The sequence below is a fragment of the Phyllobates terribilis genome, unplaced genomic scaffold (assembly GCF_046119375.1).
Source record: "Phyllobates terribilis strain yellow unplaced genomic scaffold, ASM4611937v1 Scaffold_2__4_contigs__length_985480577, whole genome shotgun sequence".
Taxonomy (NCBI): domain Eukaryota; kingdom Metazoa; phylum Chordata; class Amphibia; order Anura; family Dendrobatidae; genus Phyllobates; species Phyllobates terribilis.
Window position 1 is genome coordinate 435,101,274 of NW_027362762.1, and position 6,011 is coordinate 435,107,284.

General features: G+C 43.6%; 1 non-coding gene across 1 annotated transcript; it reads right to left on the reverse strand.

Annotated features, from left to right (window-relative positions):
* Positions 1–5,064: 5,064 nt before the first annotated feature.
* Positions 5,065–5,282, reverse strand: LOC141253445 (small nucleolar RNA U3). The gene has a single exon (XR_012314534.1). It is a non-coding gene; the product is annotated as a small nucleolar RNA U3 (small nucleolar RNA).
* Between the last annotated feature and the right edge of the window lie 729 nt (positions 5,283–6,011).

A 6,011-nucleotide genomic window follows, 5' to 3' on the forward strand; every position in this document is an offset into this window, starting at 1 on the left:
TATCGAATACCGGAATCGGAAGTTCCCATAATGCCTGCGCTCTGCAGTGTCTCTGAAGGATGACAAGCTGGATGGCAGCGCTCAGCTGCGATGCAGCCTGTCATCAGAATGCCATCCCAGCGTGGGAGAATTCTCCTGCTCAAGCGCTGACATTACATTATCTCCCTTACATTACAATTAAATGGAATAGCAGGAATTAATATTTTTTTAAGACGTTAATGCCACAGCCATGGTGGTGGTGGCATTACATTGGTTGCCCAAATCGATGGGAACAGTGCTCACAGTGAAACATGAAAAGCCGGCAATTCATCAGCGGCATATACCGGTACCCGACAATTTAGAACAGAAAGATAGAGCATCACACATAGATTAGATGGATAGAAACATGTCAGTCACATATATAAGAAGTACAGCAACAGTGTTGGTTACTGTACTTGTCATTTAGTGTTAAAATAAAGGATTTATTTTTAAAAAAATTGCCGTGGGGTTCCCCGTAGTTTTAGTCTCTACCGGAGGTTAAGCAGACGGCTGGGGCAGATGTTTGAAGCCTGGGAAGGGGGTAATGCCCACGGAGCTTCCCAGGCTACTACTATCAGCCCCCAGCTGAATACCTAGCCTTTACTAGCTATTAAAATGGGGGACCCCAAAAAAAATGACGTGGGGTCCCCTCTATTTTAATAGCTAGCAAAAGCTAGGCAGACAGCTGGTGGCTAATATTAATAGCCCAGGAAGGGTGCCATGAATATTGGCCCCCTCCCAGGCTAGAAACACCAGCCGTCAGCCGCCCCAGAAATGGCGCATCCATAGGATGCGCCAATTCTGGCACTTAGCCTCGCTCTTCCCACTGCCCTGTAGCGGTGGCAGTGGGGTAATAGGGCTGGGGTTGATGTCAGCTTATAATGCCAGCTGACATCAAGCCCAGGTTAGTAATGGAGAGGCGTCTACAAGACACCCCCATTACTAACCCCATAGTCAAAGTTAAAAAAAAACACAAACACCCAGAATAAAGTCCTTTAATTGAAATAAACACACAATTCTTTATTGTTCTAAACTAAACCATACTTACCGTCACGCCCATTCCAGCTGAAGCCAACGATCTCCTGCAATAAAAGTAAAATAATAAAGCTGGCATTATAAGCTGACATCAACCCCAGCCCTATTACCCCACTGCCACCGCTACAGGGCAGTGGGAAGAGCGAGGCTAAGTGCCAGAATTGGCGCATCCTATGGATGCGCCATTTCTGGGACGGCTGACGGCTGGTGTTTCTAGCTTGGGAGGGGGCCAATATTCATGGCACCCTTCCTGGGCTATTAATATCAGCCCCCAGCTGTCTGCCTAGCCTTTGCTAGCTATTAAAATAGGGGGGACCCCACGTCATTTTTTGGGGTGGTCCCCCATTTTAATAGCTAGTAAAGGCTAGGTATTCAGCAGGGGGCTGATATTAGTAGCCTGGGAAGCTCCGTGGGTATTACCCCCTTCCCAGGCTTCAAACATCTGCCCCAGCCGTCTGCTTAACCTCCGCTAGAGACTAAAATTACGGGGAACCCCACGCCAATTTTTTTTTTAATAAATCCTTTATTTTAACACTAAAAGACAAGTACAGTAACCAACACTGTCACTGTACTTCTTATATATGTGACTGACATGTTTCTATCTATCTAATCTATGTGTGATGCTCTATTCTTTCTGTTCTAAATTGTCGGGAACCGCTGCTGAATTGCCGGCCGGCTTTTTTAAAGAGACGGTGCATGAAAACACTGCTATTTTTTTTAATAAATCCTTCACACTAAATGACAAGTACAGTAAGCAACACTGTCATTGTACTTATTATATATGTGACTGACATGTTTCTATCTATCTAATCTATGTGTGAAGCTCTATTCTTTCTGTTCTAAATTGTCGGGTACCGATGTATGCCGCTGATGAATTGCCGGCTTTTCATGTTTCACTGTGAGCACTGTTCCCATCGATTTGGGCAACCACCTCCCCCAATACATTCTACATTATTGTTAGTTGTTTTCCTTCATGTAGAATTAACCTACAAGGAAAGAAAGGGTTTATTTTCATTCCGATATTTGTGTCCCATTGACTTGCATTGGTTTTTTGAGTATCGGCCCGATCCAATCCGATCCGATATTGGAAGGTATCGCTCAACACTAGTCATTTATACTTCATAGCAAACACCATGAAAGCAAATCCAAAAAGGAGTGTAGAAGTGTGACCGCTACATTGCAGAAATAATGAAATAAATACCATTGAAAACCTACCTTTAACAAAATATGCAAATTGCCTCTTCAGAGAGGAAGAGGACTAGAACTCTAGTGCCACCTATTGGAAGTAGCAATCCTAAAAATCAATATCAACCCTTAAGCAGCCTTGCCATATGACTTAGGATAGAAGCCAAATCAGAATCTCAATTTATACAGGTGCATGTCACTAAATTAGAATATTATCAAAAAGTTAATTTATTTCAATTCTTCAATACAAAAAGTGAAACTCATTTTATATAGTCATTACAAACAGAGTGATCTATTTCAAGTGTTTATTTCTGTTAATGTTGATGATTATGGCTTACAGCCAATGAAAACACAAAAGTCATTATCTCAGTAAATTGAAATAATTAACAAAAAACACCTGCAAAGGCTTCCTAAGCTTTTAGAAAGGTCCCTGAGTCTGTTTCAGTAGGCTCCACAATCATGGGGAAGACTGCTGACTTGACAGATGTCCAGAAGGCAGTCATTGACACACTCCACAAGGTCCCAGAGTTCCAATTTTCATTTGGAAATCAAGGTCCCAGAGTCTGGAGGAAGAGTGGAGAGGCACACAATCCAAGCTGCTTGAGGTCTAGTGTGAAGTTTCCAAAATCAGTGATGGTTTGGGGAGCCATGTCATCTGCTAATGACTTTTGTGTTTTCATTGGCTGTAAGCCATAATCATCAACATTTAGGCTATGTGCCCACGATGCAGAAATGAAGCAGAAAATTTCTGCAGCATTTCTGCATCTCCCTGGCAGAAAAAACGCATGCGGATTGTACATGCGTTTTTCCTGCGAAATACATGCGGATTCACATGCGTTTCCGCATGCGGACTGACAAGCGCTTTCAAAGTGATTTTAGCATCACTTTGAAAGTGCTTGACAACTAGGTCATACTATATACAGTGGTGGCCAAAAGTATTGGCACCCCTGCAATTCTGTCAGATAATACTCAGTTTCTTCCTGAAAATAATTGCAATCACAAATTCTTTGGTATTATTATCTTCATTTAATTTGCTTGCAAGGAAAAAACACAAAAGAGAATGAAGCAAAAATCAAATCATTGATCATTTCACACAAAACTCCAAAAATGGGCCAGACAAAAGTATTGGCACCCTCAGCCTAATACTTGGTTGCACAACCTTTAGCCAAAATAACTGCGAACAACCGCTTCCGGTAACCATCAATGAGTTTCTTACAATGCTCTGCTGGAATTGTAGACCATTCTTCTTTGGAAAACTGCTCCAGGTCCCTGATATTTGAAGGGTGCCTTCTCCAAACTGCCATTTTGAGATGTCTCCACAAGTGTTCTATGGGATTCAGGTCTGAACTCATTGCTGGCCACCTTAGAAGTCTCCAGTACTTTCTCTCAAACCATTTTATAGTGCTTTTGGAAGTGTGTTTTGGGTCATTGTCCTGCTGGAAGACCCATGACCTCTGAGGGACGAAGCTTTCTCACACTGGGCCCTACATTATGCTGCACAATTTGTTGGTAGTCTTCAGACTTCATAATGCCATGCACACAGTCAAGCAGTCCAGTGCCAGTGGCAGCAAAGCAACCCCAAAACATCAGGGAACCTCCGCCATGTTTGACTGTAGGGACCGTGTTCTTTTCTTTGAATGTCTCTTTTTTTTTCCTGTACACTCTATGTTGATGCTTTTTCCCAAAAAGCTCTACTTTTGTCTCATCTGACCAGAGAACATTCTTCCAAAACGTTTTAGGCTTTCTCAGGTAAGTTTTGGCAAACTCCAGCCTGGCTTTTTCATGTCTCGGGGTAAGAAGTGGGGTCTTCCTGGGTATCCTACCATACAGTCCCTTTTCATTCAGACGCCGACGGATAGTACGGGTTGACACTGTTGTACCCTCGGACTGCAGGGCAGCTTGAACTTGTTTGGATGTTAGTCGAGATTCTTTATCCACCATCCGCACAATCTTGCATTGAAATCTCTCGTCAATTTTTCTTTTCCGTCCACATCTAGGGATGCGTGTGTTGCTGCGCTCCTTCCTAGCTGCCAGCTGATCGCGGGACACTGCACTGAAAGACCTGCCGTCACATGACTGTGACGTCAGCGCAGGTCCTTCAGTCCTGCCCGCATGCACAGGGAAGGAGACCGGGGGCCGTCGGAAGGTGAATATAATCTTTATTTTTTATTTTATTCTTTTTTTTACAGTTTCTATGGTACCTGGGTGTGGAGGAGAGTCTTCTCTTCTCCACACTCGGGTACCATCCGCACATTAGAACGCGCCAATTACGCAAGTACAGATGCAGTCTTGCGGAATTGGCGCGTTCTAATGCAAGTCAATGGTGGCGAAAACGCCGCACTTCCGCAAAATTAATTGACATGCTGCAGATTTTTGAGCGCAGCATAAACGCTGCGGAAAAATACGCAGCATGGACATTGAAAGTGCGGAATTGCATAGGGGACCACGGCAGAAGGCTTACCATGCGTTTCCCAAGCGTTTACGCTGCGGAAAATTCCGCAGTATATACGCTTGAAAAACGCTACGTGGGCACATACCCTAACAGAAATAAACACTTGAAATAGGTCACTCTGTTTGTAATGACTCTATATGATATATGAGTTTCACTTTTTGTATTGAAGAACTGAAATAAATTAACTTTTTGATGATATTCTAATTTAGTGAGATGCACCTGTAGGTACAGTGTTTCAGGGTGCTGCTCCTCATAAGCACAAAGCATGAAATCTGGTTGGACTATATTGGAGTCTTCTGACTAGGATCAAAGTGTGAGCATTGCTCTTTGTGTAAAGGCACACTAAGCCAGGCCTTTTATTGAAACACAAACTAGCCACTCAGCCTGTGATCTCCCCCTCCACCCTCTCTGTAACAGAGAAGGAGAACGATCATCACCAGCAATCAGCCCCTGCAATGAAGCAGAACTGAGAGCTCACTTCACGCTCAGGAGAGATCACTACAGCTCCTCCTTGCGGTTGGGGAGTTTGGACACTTTAGAGCACATTTCTCAAGTTACACACTATAGAAATAATCCCTAAAAGTATAGTCTTAACCTCTTCCTGGCTGTGATGACCTCTGGGTGATAGGAGCTTGCATGTAACATTGGGGAGATTCATTAACACAACGTCACACATAACAATACTGCGCTGTAAACCCTGATATAGTGGGAATGATTAGAGACGTGACTGCAGTGTAACTAGACGCTTCTATTTTTGTATAACGTCTCCATAATCCTCCAGCTCACAGATGTTACTGGTTCTCTTCTGCATATGTCAATTCAACCAGCCAATGGGAAACACCCTGAGCCTGTAGCTCCTCCTACTGTCAGGACTTCGGTTAAATAATTTGGATGATTTCTTAGCCGCTATGGCATTAATGTTTGATGACCCTAACCGCCGTGCAACCGCTCAGTCTGCTTTACTATCTTTACGCCAGGGTAAACGTTCTGTTATTGAATAAGCTACTTAGTTTAGGAGATTAGCGGTAGATACCAATTGGGACAGTTATGCACAACTACCTATTTTTAAGAGAGGTCTGTCTAGCATTGTAAAAGATGAATTGGCCCGCTCTGAGTCACCACAAGAGCTAGAAGCGTTTGTGTACGCATAGACATACGCCTTACTGAAAGCAGGCAGGAGAAATTGGCTGTATTTAACCGTATGTCTAACTTTTCTCTTCCTCCCAAAGAGTCTGCAGGTAAAACATCTCGGGAGGTAGAGGAGGCGCCCATGCAAATTGATTCTGTGCAGAGGCGTGAGAGTAATGAGCGCCGGGAGCAC